Raw genomic sequence first — 13,767 nt, forward strand, 5'->3', positions numbered from 1 at the left:
ATTTATCTACAATTGGCTGGTCATTTTGACAAGCCCAGGCCCCCTTATAAATTCAACTCTACCTAGATCAAAGAGGAAGAATTTCGAAAGATAGTGACTAAAAACTAGAGGAGGTGTGAGCAACAGGAGAATCAATCTATGGCTTCACAATTCAACGAGAATCTAAAAAAATTAAAAGGAAAACCCTTGAGTGGCTAAAAGGGAAATGCATACGAGATGCAGATGCATTAACGATTATTGAAGCCGAATTGGAAAGACTGGAATGACCTGAGGGTGGGGGATATCTGACTCATGATACAAAAATCCATCTTATTCAATTGGAATTGGAGAAGAGAAGAATCTTAGAAGCTAGAGAAGAAACGTGGAGACTCAAGAGCAGGGCCACCTAGCTCTAGGCAAGGGATGACAATACACAATTTTTTCATCAATATGCCAAGGCAAGGAAGGCATACAACACCATTTGGTCCCTAAAAGATGACACTTGAAACACAACATCAAATTTCAAGGACTTGGCCAGATTGGGTGTCCATCATTTCCAATCGCTATTCATAGCTCCCCGTCAAGCCTCCCTTGGAGAAATCATGCATATTTCTTAAGCATTCCCCAAGTTTTTCACAGATGAAGATAATGAATAACTTCAGCAGGCTGTTTACCCAGAATAACTAGAATTAGTACTACGGTGGTTCAAAAAATATAAAAGCCCTCGCCCTGATGTATAAACCATTGAATTCTACCTCTGTTTTTATGAGCTTATTGGACGGGAATTATTGGCTGTTGTAGAGGAATGCCGAACCTCTAGCCAACTATATGATGCTTTCAACTCGACTTTTATTTCTCTTATCCCAAAATTTGATGACCCATCCTATTTTTTGGACTATCGTTTGATTTATTTATGCATTGTGATATACAAGATCATAGCCAAGATCATTGCCAACAGAATTCGACCAATTTTCTCTCGTCACATATCAAAGGAGCAATTTTCCTTCTTAGAAGATTGACAGATCCATGAAGCCATAGGGATTTCTCAGGAAGGACTTCACAACATCAATATTATGAAACTAAAAGGAATGCTCCTCAAAATTGACCTCTCAAAGGCTTTTGATAGAGCCAACTGGCTCTACATCAGGCTTCTTCTCACCCATATGGGCTTTCATATATCTTTTATCAAATGGATCATGTGCTGCATTACCACTGCGTCATTTTCCGTACTCATTAATAGTGCTCCCTCCAATTTATTCCATGTTGAACAAGGACTCAAATAAGGATTCCCGATCTCCCCATTGCATTTCTTTCTGATTATGGATGGACTTAGCAGACTAATGGTTAGTGCTATCAGGCGGGGTACTATCAAAGGGACGCATAGGGGGAAATTCCCTCCTCTCACATCTCTTGTTCGTGGAAAATGTTCTTATTTTCCTGGATGGCTCACTTGGTGATGTGGATACATTCAAATCTATCCTTAACACATTTGTATCGCTACATATATGTCTCCAAATCAGAAAAAATCCACTATTACTTGCTGTGACTGTTTTGATATTGAAATTAATCATGCTCACAATATCTTTCCATTCATCTCCCTTCATCTCGAGGATGGGATTAAATATCTCAGTTTTTTTCTTAAACCTAATGACTATAGAAAGGAATATTGGATGTGGATAGTGGCCAAAATTTAAAAGAAAATAAAATCCTAGTGCCACAAGTGGATTTCTAGAGAAGGGAGGCTTGTTCTCATAAAATCGATTATTGAAGCTACTCCGTTGTTTTGGATGTCCCTTTATTGGATTCCCAAAGGAATCCTTAACATTATACAAAGGATATGCTATGGTTTCCTTTGGTGGGAGCCAAAGGGGGGACACACTTTCACTTGGGTTATATGGGACAAAATTTCCCTTCCAAAAGAATGGGGGGGTTGGGGCTTAAAATACCTCCATTGTTGTTCACAGGCCTTGGTTGCCAAGGTTGGATGACGATTACTTACAATGAATAACCTCTGGACTAAAGTGGCTCAATAGAAATGTAAGAGCCCTATCCTAGGCTCTTCTAACGGATCTATTTTTGATGAATTTAAATGCAATAAATGGCAATAGTTTACTTTCTTACAAGACTTTTAAACAAATAAAATTTTACCATTTACATTCTAATCCTTATAACTTATGGCGAACATTTCATTTTAATAAATTTACATGAGTAATCTATAGAGGAATACCTATACCGGTGGTTGATGGAGATGCCTTTGAGTCGCTGCTCCTGTTGAACACTCCTCTTGACTGACCCAACTAGATTTACCTCCCAGCCAACTAGGAAATAATTCCTAGCCTAGGAAACCGCCACATGTTCCCTAGCCCTCTAAACCCAAGCCCAACCAGATGAAGTGTGTGTGTCCAAGATGACTGATCCAAACGAAGATGAACAATAATTCCCTCCTCTCAACAATCCAAGAAACCTCCATAGGTTCCTAAGGTCTCCAAAAATCACAGAAAATTCTAAAATCACTGCCAACCCAAATCACAGCCAATCCCCAAAATTAAGCAAGACCCCACCTCCCTTTTTCTCCCTTCCCCCTTCCCTTTTTATACCCTCCCTCTCTTCTCCATCTCAACCACCTCTCATCAATGTCATTAACTTCTTATCCATCCTTACATTTGACTTCTCTTCTCCCAAGTAAAGCTAGGAGTACATTTGGAAATGTGACATGAATATAAAATTGGGAAATTAATGGGAGAGGACCATGTCTTCTCCCAAGTAAATCTGAAAGTACATTTGGGAATGTGAGATGAATAATATATATTGATAATTAAATGGAGAGGACTATGTCTTCTCCCAAATAAATTTGAGGGTACATTGGGGAATGCGAGATGAATATATATATTGATAATTAGTTGGAGAGGACCATGTCTTCTCCCAAGTAAATGTGAGGGTACATTGGGGAATGTGAGATGAATATATATATTGATAATTAGTTGGAGAGGACCATGTCTTCTCCCAAGTAAATGTGAGGGTACATTGGGGAATGTGAGATGAATATATATATTATTTGAAATAATGGAAGGAGACCATATCCTACCTAAGATTCAATTTGAGAAGGCAAGTTGGGAATTTGAATAATAGAAATCATGAATTTTATATTAGACCAATATTTCTCAATATTTTCAGATAATGTAAACATTAATAAAATTTGCAGGATAAGATTTAAGTGGGGCATTACATACACCCTTCCTTCAAAAAACTTCGTCCCAAAGTTAGAATGAAAATATAGAAGGAGTTCCAAAGCATAACAAACCAGAGAGAGTTATAGCAGTAAAATTTGATAAGTCAGACAATGACATTACTTCCCATCAAGAGTCTCCAACTGATCTATATCCTCCTATCCATCTTGACCTACTTCCATTCCCACCCTATCCATCCTCTGTTGCTTTATCAGTGGCAACGGCCATACTAATCACTGATCAAACCGACATGTTGGAAGCGTTGACTATATTGACCGAACTTCCCTAGCAGGCAACTGGAAATCATCATCACACGTCTAGGGGAGTGTGTCCACCACTTCCCTCCCACGATTCCAGGTTTCGGAGGATACATGGTGGGAAATGCCTCCACCCCTCCTTCAGAGCTAGGGTCAACACCCCAATATGGACCACACTACAGAGCTGGTTGGACTTGTCTTCGAATAATCCAGTCAGGTCGTCTTGCCACCTATCATTTGCATTTTACTCCTGTCATAAGAGTGCATATCAAGTAGATACCAAATGTAGTAGAATAATGTACATTATACCTTCCCCATGGGATGTCTTGACCTTCCCTCAATGGAAGAGTAGATCTCAGCTATCATATAGTTCTTCCCCCCTGCAGGTTAGCTCTCATTCATGCATTTGCATGACAACAAGACATATAATCATCACATTGTTAAGTCTAGTACCCACGTGTCAGTTTTGTAGTTCATATTGGAAACAAATCATAATTTCATTATGTTATTTATTAGATAAATCATATCCACTTAAACCATACATGAAGCAACTATAGCTATGATAAGTCATGCACTAGATAAATCATCACCAAGTACGTCATACATTAGGTCATACATCAAACATTTTCATCATCAAAATCAAACCTAAGTAGTTTCATGTGTCCAACCAAATGCATCAATATTACATAATGTTCATAAATAGTAACATGGAACTGCAAAATAGAGCCTTAGTATGGGTAGCTATCTAAGTCAAAATGGGCATCACAGATGCTCATGTGACAACCTTGTGAAACCCATTGATAACAATTAGAGTTGAAACAGATTCAAATGTCCACCATGGAAAATAGCATTTGAACCCGGATATGTTATAAGGTGGTACCAAAACTGAAATATTGGCAAGCAACAGATTAGTGCACTATCAATTCCACTAGAAGGCGTTAGTATAAGTTTCAAGCATATAATTTCTTTAATACCTCAGTGAATATAAAAGTCCCACTCTTCCAAGTTGTTGGTTTTTCATCTTCCAACCCAATTAGTTAACTTAAAAATAAAAGACTCCAAACTTCAAAAACTATTTCCAGCATGATTTTCATACTTATTGAGAGAAATGTCCTCTAAATGTCAAAGGTTCAAATTTATTATATATTTAATCATTGTTTACTAGTACTAAAACAATTTCATGATATATATTGCAGCTCACAATATGACCAGACAAATGAGAAATAAATAAACGAATGGAATAATTGGCTTTTCCCTACTGCTATTAGTATTTCCCTTCTAAATGGCACCACATTTTTAAAGATGCCTACTCCTTTCACAAGTGGCCAGTGACCACAAAAGTTGCAAAGAAAGTTGAGGGTCATTTTATCCAAAACTAGAGACACATTATTATTATTTTTTTCATGGCATTTTTATTCAACACTAGAATAAGGGTAAAAGTGTATTCTAATATTTTCATTGGTCTTTCATTGACTAAATAAGCTCCCATTCTAAAATCCCAATTTCTCTACAAATTGATCTTCTCATTTAATTTAAGATCATTAAAAACAATTATCACAATAACCCTTACACATGTCCATGGTATTCAATCTATGTTTTCACTAGAAGATTCCACCACCCATAGAATAATCATTAGCGTGACATATAGGGTATTTCAACACATACTAATATGAATTTCCATGCTTCATAGTTGTTTACTTCTTAAAATTGAGATTTGTTATTATGACTTCCTCTATGAAGAATGACAAATATACTATCTGAAAGATAATCCTACTATTCGAATGGAAAATATACTTTATTTTTAATAAGAATAATGATAATATACTATCAACAGAATTAAAAGCCACCCTCGTATGTAAAATAGAACTGACTACATTCTTTAGATTGGGACACATTTTGGGCATAAATTACTGGCTCCATTGTAAAGTGATATATGGATGCTAATGGTCCTTGCTATGAACGTTGAGGAAAAGGGGCCAGATCAGGTGAAAGTTTGGGAAAATTTTTGATAGATAACTCTACAACCTATTACCTAATCTAAAGGAAGTCTATGTTATGCATTGCAACATTGACCTTTGGGCATGCTTCTCGAAACAATTTCAAAAAAAATAATCCTATGAAGAATGTGGTCACATCTTGCACTTGACATGTGGAACATAAGGCATGATTGTACAATCCATCATATAGGAATCACACCACTAGGGCTAGGTATGAAACCTACACAAGGAATCTCTTGTACACAAGTATATTCTTCATTGTATATTCATCATGATGTATCCCTTGGATGAGGCTTGAGATTACCTAATGGAACTCTTAAAACATTGCATGGCATTGCCATAGACCTAAACAAAGTTTGGCAAGAAGAAAATGCATGATTTCCAAACTGACAATGTAAGCTTTTAAGAATCATCCCAAAAGCCTAAAAATGTTAACGGGGTCTTCAATTGGCTTCAGTCAAGATAGTGAGGGTCATTAAAAAAAATAGGTAGGTTATTCCAAATGATCCATGGTTCAAGGGAAATGCCTTGACTTATGCAAGAATGGAAAATGGCTAAAATGGACCTTATGATGAGTAGGTAATACATATTACTACATACAATTAATTATATGAAAAAGAATATCCACAAGATGGCAAAATTGTTGTGGAATTAAATTACCGTTGGATGATAATGAAATCAGTATTTCTAAACAAATTTTCTATTTTAAAACTCATGTAGTGTGTTTCACACCTCCACTTCTATCATAGCCTTACAAATTCTCAACATAGATTAAACATAGCTTTACAATTTCTCAACATAAATTAAACAACTCATAAATTAAATGACACATCAATATTTTAATAGCTATCAACATATATTAAGATGTATTAGACATTTAATTTATATAACTTTACTACTTTTTAATAACCTCTAAAATAAACTCATACATAAAACCTAACGCCACCATACTTATTATTTCTTAAATTATATATAAAATCAAACACAACCATACTTATATAAATATGAAAAAATGAAAGCAATATAACCTTACACTAAAAATAGCCCCAAGGGATAGCTCAAATGGTCGAGTTCCCGTTGCTAAGCACTTTCCGAGTTGGGAGGTCACGGGGTCAAATCTCCTCGACGCCCTCGAGGTTAGGCCTGATATGGCTGACCGGCAGATCCCTTCGGGTGGAACTGCCCCGCTTCTCTACGTGGACGTAGCGGCCACTCACTGAGTGCCCGTGAACCACATTGAAAAAAAAAAAAAAAAAAAAAAAAAACCTTACACTAAAAAAAATGATTTAAATCCTAAATCAATCCTTGTCCCAAATACTTCGGTGAAAGATTCCTTTCTTAGTCTTGTTGCCATGACTTTCACTTTTAGATGAGCTCGCCTTTTTGTTAGAATGCCTTGAAAAGTGAACTCTCTTTGGTTCCAAGGTGCTAGAAGGGTATCCAAAACCAAGAAACACAGTCAACACCAATGCCCTATTGGATTGGTTTTCTCCCCAGACGGTTGTCATGCTTGGTGTCACCATTTCTGATTCATTTGCCTTAGCGTTTGAGCTTGCCAAACGTTTTGGGTTTGTTGGGTCTTTTAGTTTTCAATGAGTTAACTGATTCCTGTTCTTGGGCAGTGAGATTTGAGGAAATTCAGTAGGTGGGAACTAAACGTTCCCCAGAATGGATATACAGAATGGAAGAATTCAACTTCTGCTCTTCGTGGCAGGCCTCACAATTTTTAGTATGACAGGCATGTATTTTGCATGTATCTTTTGAGAGAAAAAAAATAGTACCAATAGTTCTTTCATTATTTCATATCTGTTTCACCTTTGTTTCACTTCTTGAAGCATGCCCACTTCTTGGTCTGATCATATGCTTTTATTTCCCCTGCACAACCTTTGAGTTTAACCAGTATGATTATGATTAGACCATTTTCTTAATCTAGATTAGGCACTTTTCTACCATTCTGAACATTTTAAATGGACAGTATAAAACGCGGACTCTGGACTCTATGGTACAGATGTAATTAAGCACAAGCTCAAGTTATTAAGATTGGGCTTTAAACTTTAAGGCCCAGTCTCTATGAAAGGTTCTCTTGAAGTGGAGAGGAGGATTCTCCACATGAAAGCAAATGATCCAAAATCAAATTGCAGCAGAACCCAATGTGACTATGTATAAGTGGTCCTCTCAGTGAATCCTCTAAAGCTCCAAGCTAGGTAAATTGCACAACCTAACGCTAATGGAAGTAGGAAGACCTGTAACTTACCCATGAAAATGAAGCCTTCTTTGGAATCGTATCAGTTAAAGGTTGAAAATTTTGGAAGAGACCAAATGTTTTTTTTTTTTCTCTTATTATTTTAATTTGATCTGGTAAAACTTAGTGCGCTCACCTAATTTCATGTTTATTAGGTAACCCGAACATGTAGCTTGAAAGGTCCACAACAGTTGCTCAGAAAATTTTGGCCTTCTCTATAGAGGTGTCAATAGGTGTCAATTTCGCAGGATGGTTAAAAGCCACAGGAATCTAGTTTTTTTTTTTTTTTTTTTCAAAAATTTGATACTTGAATTATGTTTTTGATGGTAGAAATAGATTCAGCACCATAATAAAACCTGGTGTGGCACCCAAAATCTTGCTGCTTAACCGCCTTTAACCAAGATTACCAAAATTTTCCAAAAATTCTTGATTTCCAAAAATTCCTGCTAGATCTTTGCCCAAATTTCCATTGTTTTCCAAGCAAAATTAACTTATCAGCTTGCAAATATGCTCTCCGCAGTATCATAAATACGTGGCAGTCATCACTGGATAACATGGAACTGAGCATAGATTATTCTCATTTTCATAATTTTTTTTCTTTTTATTTTGCTGCCAACTAGTTGACGCACTACTGGATTATGGTGTCGACATTTACTCCAAATTCCCTGGTTTGGAATATGACAAACTCTGTTCTTTATTCATTGGACAGTACTATTTATTGCTTTTCAAATTCCTTGAGGGAAATGCTATTCAAATTATTGCATGCAGTATTGAAAATGTTGAAAGAACTCCATGGTGGAATATTTGAACATAGCACATAAATTGTAATAACAATAATCAAGAACAAGCTATTCAGATAAGCTTTTAGAATCTAACCAAAGTGGATGCAAGCATTTGGTTCAATTCCTAGTTAAGTTTCAAGTCTAATTTTGTTATGTTTTATATAAAAATTTGTTGGAATTATATAAAAATTTGTTAGAATTATAAGTTTGAGTTGTTAGTGTATATCATTCAAATACAAATTAGACTAAACTGTAAAAATCACAATTTTATAAAAATTTTGTAACCTGAACCATTAAACTATGCAACTATGCCAACACTCATAAAATATTTATGGTTCTGTTATGTTTCAATTGATTTTCTATTAATTATGTTAAATTACATGTAATTCTATATGTAGCATTACCATCTTTATTTAATTGCACAAGTTGGGTCCTCTTACAACCTAAGGTGGGAAAGATCTCTTTGTGCAAATGAGTGGGTGATGATAATAACTAAAATAAATGAAAGAAGTGGGACAAGTTTCTCTGTGAAAATGAGTAAGTGATGTTAATAAATAAAATAAGCCAAAATATCATGTTAAACAAAGTTGGGTGGGTCATTTTTCTCCTTCCTTGACTCTATTTTGCGAAGACAAAAACTTTACTGCTGTTTGTCAGGCATGTTGGATCAAATATCGACATAAAATAAGATTGTTGTGGTTTTTACAATGAAAAATTGCAGACGATTAAACCATTTGTTGATTTCCATGACCTTAGTGCTACATTCTGATTTAACTAATGTGCTTAAAAGTCCCAAAATTCATAGATTTATACATAGAAAGTCATGCTTTCATAAAGATGAATGTACAAAAACTAGAACAGATACAAACCAACCTCATTTGTTATCCGTTAGCAGACGTACATCATGGAATCTTGATCTGTCATAGAATGGCTCTAGTATATAGAGCAACTGAACATTCCTAAATAGTGATCCATTAAGGAGTGAAAGGATTACCTGCTACCATCATGTACTGGAAAAATCTACTAGTATTGGACCAAGCCATGACCAACTATTATGCACTTCTCACATATCCAATGGATATATTGAGATACATGTTAGTAGATACCAAATATCAAAGCTAATTCCAGACAACCATATATTGCTTGTTTCTATGCAAATAATTCCCATTGGAATTGTTTAAATGTATAGGATTCTCAGGTCAATACTTCCTTCAAAATCTTCAAAAAGTCTCTGAACTCAGTTTTCACTTGTGTACATGTGTTCCGATGTCATGTGTGATGTTTCAGAACTCTCATAGTTGTGTTGATTGCTTGAAACAATATGCATGAAGTATTGTACTCCATCCTCATATCCTTTGAGGTCAACACTCTTGGTGTGTAATCACCATGACCCTCTTTTCAACAAACTGCAGATTACACAATGCATTAAGAAACCCTGGTAGTTCCTCTCTGAGTGTCTGCAGATGGACATTCCAAATCAGATCTGAATGTGGATGATACATTATACTGGTCATTTCTCTAGACGGTCTCACTATTTTTTTTATATTCTTTTAAGTTGAAAGGTGCTCATAAGTTGGATTTTTATGCAATGAGACTTTGGCCTTGAATGTCAGCCTATAGTTGAGGAAATTGCAGAATTTCATGCTTCCCAGAAGAGTATAGAAGAGGACCCTGGTCCTCCTAAAGACAATGAGGTTGTGATTGAAGAAACGATCTGCAGTCTTATGATGGAAGATGAAGAAAATAACCTAGAATTGAAAGGTGTGCAGAGTCGTGAATCTGAAAATGATCAAGAAGCCATTATAAATCAAGAAATTGGCACATACAACCCCATAGAAATTCGGAAGTAGCCATGGATAATACCAATTTTTGAAGATGTGTCAAAGCCTAGATTTGAAGGTAATAAATCAGCTATTGAAGATGGAAAAACCAGCAACCCAGAAGAGATAGTTTCCAGCACTCATATGGAGATTTGTAGGCTCAAGTTTGAAGATGAAGCAGTAACTTTTATGAGGAGTGCCCAGATTTGGAAAAGGGTGAACTTTCACCTGCAATCACCATCATGACACAGGTAGGACATATCCAAGAAACCTGTAACAATTTCCAATGTGCCAACAGCTATCATCTCAGCCCAAAAGACATCAGGTGGCCCAGATTTATTGTCCAGATCATAGTTGAATATGGATGAGACATCTTTTGTTGCTGCCCCTGAATCTAAAGGTGACAAGGAAGTAGCCAGCTAAGAAAATATTTTTTCCAACACTCTGTCTGGGGATGATGAAATCAGTATGTGAAAATATATTCCTTGCCTTGTATTTAAAGGCAATGAAGTAGCTTTCAATGAAAACATTTCCAGCCTTCCATTCGAAAGTGATGAAACTAGCATTGGAAAGGAAGTTTGCAGTCTTCCTATTGAGAAAGATCGCCAAGTTCTCGAAAAGGGACTGTTTGCAGTTTAGGTTGGCATTATGGATATAACTGGGATTTTTTTTTTGCACAACTAGTTACTGTTTCTAACCCTCGTACAGACCAAATCAAATCTGGCAGCAGTGGTAATCAAGCTATTATTGAAGAAGGTGGTCAATTGGGTGATAAATCTGCAGTCATTCCCAGCTATTTCTCTCTGAAAATAGCAGAAAAAACATGAGAAATGGTCACCCTATTAAATTACATCTTGATCAATTACTCGATGTGAGCTTGCCGTCAAATTTTATAAGGAGGAATAGTAAAATATATCATGTACTTTGAATTTTGTTAGGGCCTAAATCTACCTTAGGCCGAGAAAGGCAAGCCTAGGGTAACATCAAACCACGCTTAACTTGGTAGCTAGCCCTACTAGGTTGAGAGAGGGCTCTCTCCTTGTCAATCTCAAAAGAATACGATCAATAAGGCATGAGATGAATGATGTAAAGACTAATTTTAGTCTAGGTATATGCTCAGAGGATTTTGTTTGATTTTAATGGTGGTTTGCTGGCTCAAATGTGAAAGGCAGATTTGGGTATAGGGAATGGACTCAGTCTTACAGAGGTTTTTGTGGGCGAGGTAGGCAAATCATTTAGTACTTTAAAATTGAGTGAGATGGAGAGTCTTAAAAGTGGTGAGGAGTTGGAGAGGGAATGAAAGTCTCAGGGATCCTCTTCAAACTGCTGAAAGCATAGAAAACTAAATAAACCCTAGGTAGAGCACTGCAACATCAATGAATTCTACCTTTATCCTTGATTCATTTAGTTAAGCTGAACAAAGAGAGATAATGGTATACATAAACACATGTAAAATTGAATTACATAAGGAAAACAATACCAAATCAACTTGCCACAAGAATACCACAAAATGTTGCAAACTTTGGTCTATTCCTTTACCAAACTGTAGAGATGAATGTACAATAATGCTCAAAGCATTCACAAGAGTCAAACCTTTACAAATGACTAAAAAACTACTAGATATAGGCAACAAACAACTCATGCTAGGATTTAGGGGTCGATTTCATGATTTTAGGAGCTGTTTCAACAAGGTCTAAACTAAGAACTGAAAAGTAGGCAGTGGAACAGCTTGCCTCTAAACTAATTCATTTAGTTTCAAACTACCTTTTCATGATGTATCTACCTCCATGAGTGAAATTTTAGCATATTTACATCAAAGTCCATCAATTTACATCAAATTACATCATGAGTTTGACCATGAGAGAGAGAAAAGTCAAACTGAGAAAAAACTAGGCGAAAAAACAGAGTTTTTTGGCAAAAAGTCAATTTTCCACCTGTGCGCCACACCTTTGTCCCTGTATGTCGCACCTTTCTGTAGCTGATTTTGGAGGCCTTCACGTGCACCAAATTTTATCCAAGTGGGCTTGTTAGAAATATCTGTCTGTCTACTTTCTAGAATAGGTGGAATTTCTGAATTTGATGTCCATTTGCCCCTCCAAAAGTGAGTTCTCCCAACACTGCTTCCCGTGTGGCCAAAAAGGGCATTTTTGAGGTGTTTTTGACCTTTTGGAAGCTCAAAACTTAACAAAATTTCATGGACATTTCTGGGTATTCATAATTTTTCCTGAGGAATCCAAAAATACTAAGTTTTCCTCGCACACCAGGCAGAAAAACCTGTGTTTTGCTCCAAAAATTCAAAATTGACAAAAAGTATCCCAAATTTCTTGAAATTTGGGCTGAGTGTCCTGCATAAAGTGCTATGTTGGGCTAAGGAAGCCTCAGCCAATGTCTTGATCTTGGAGCTCCATGATAGTTTGCTGGTCCTCTAACTGTTTGTTTTCTTTCTTGTTTGTCATCTATATCATCCTCGTGCATCTTCTCTTTGCCTTTGCTTTGTTGCTTATCATAGTCATATTCATTGTCTCTTTCCATTGTTTTCCCTTGATTTTGAAAAATGTGATTATATATCAATGGTTTGTGGATGATAGTATGGAATAGGATGGAGGAATGGAACGGGCAGAGTGTACAGGGAAGGGAGTGTGGAAATGTATGTATGAACAGGGTTTAGGGATGTGAGTAGGGTTTAGGGAGTGAGTAGGATAAGTGGGTAGGGTTTTAGGGAGAATATGTAGGGTTTTAGGGAGAGTGTGTAGGGTTTGGTGATGTGAGTATGGATTGTAGGGTTTAGGGATAGTAGGAATTAGGTATTAGGGTTTAAAGATGCCAATTAGGGTTTGGGAGTAGTGGGATTAGGTATTAGGGTTTTTAGTTTTGGGGATAGGGGAATAGATGAATGTGAATGAAAGAGGGAAGGGGAAATGAGATGAGTGAAATGTAGTGAAGGGAAATGAAAATGAAGTCGGGGAGAAAATAGCAACAATTACAACTTTGCAAACCCTAGGCAGTTTTTCAATGAAACTATGCAACCAACTAGGGTTTTACTTTTCACCTATTTTCACACCATCAAAGCTAATGAAAAATCTTGCAATGGAACAATGGAGTGTTTTACTTACTTGTGGAATAAATTTTTCAAGATTTGGGAGCTTTGCAAGATCATTTGAGTGAAATTTGGGCTAAGCAGGTAGGTGCGCCGCACCTTTTTTCAGACCAGTTTTGGAGGCCTTCCCAATGTCCAAATTGGGCGTGGGATGGCTTTTTAAAAATATTATTGAGTCTAATTTCCAAAAAAACTTGAAGTTTTCAATTTGGAGTTCATTTTGCCTGTCAAAAGTCAAATCTCCCAAGACTGGTCAAAATGTGCAAAATGAGGCTACCTAAAGGCAGAGTGCTGCTGCAGTCAACTTTTTAAGGTCTTCCTCAACCCCAAATTGAGCTCATGATAGCTCATAGGAAAGATATTTTT

This window comes from Pinus tabuliformis, chromosome 1_1 (assembly GCF_031772625.1).
Source record: "Pinus tabuliformis cultivar Carrire ecotype Pingquan chromosome 1_1, CPIR1, whole genome shotgun sequence".
NCBI classification, from domain to species: domain Eukaryota; kingdom Viridiplantae; phylum Streptophyta; class Pinopsida; order Pinales; family Pinaceae; genus Pinus; species Pinus tabuliformis.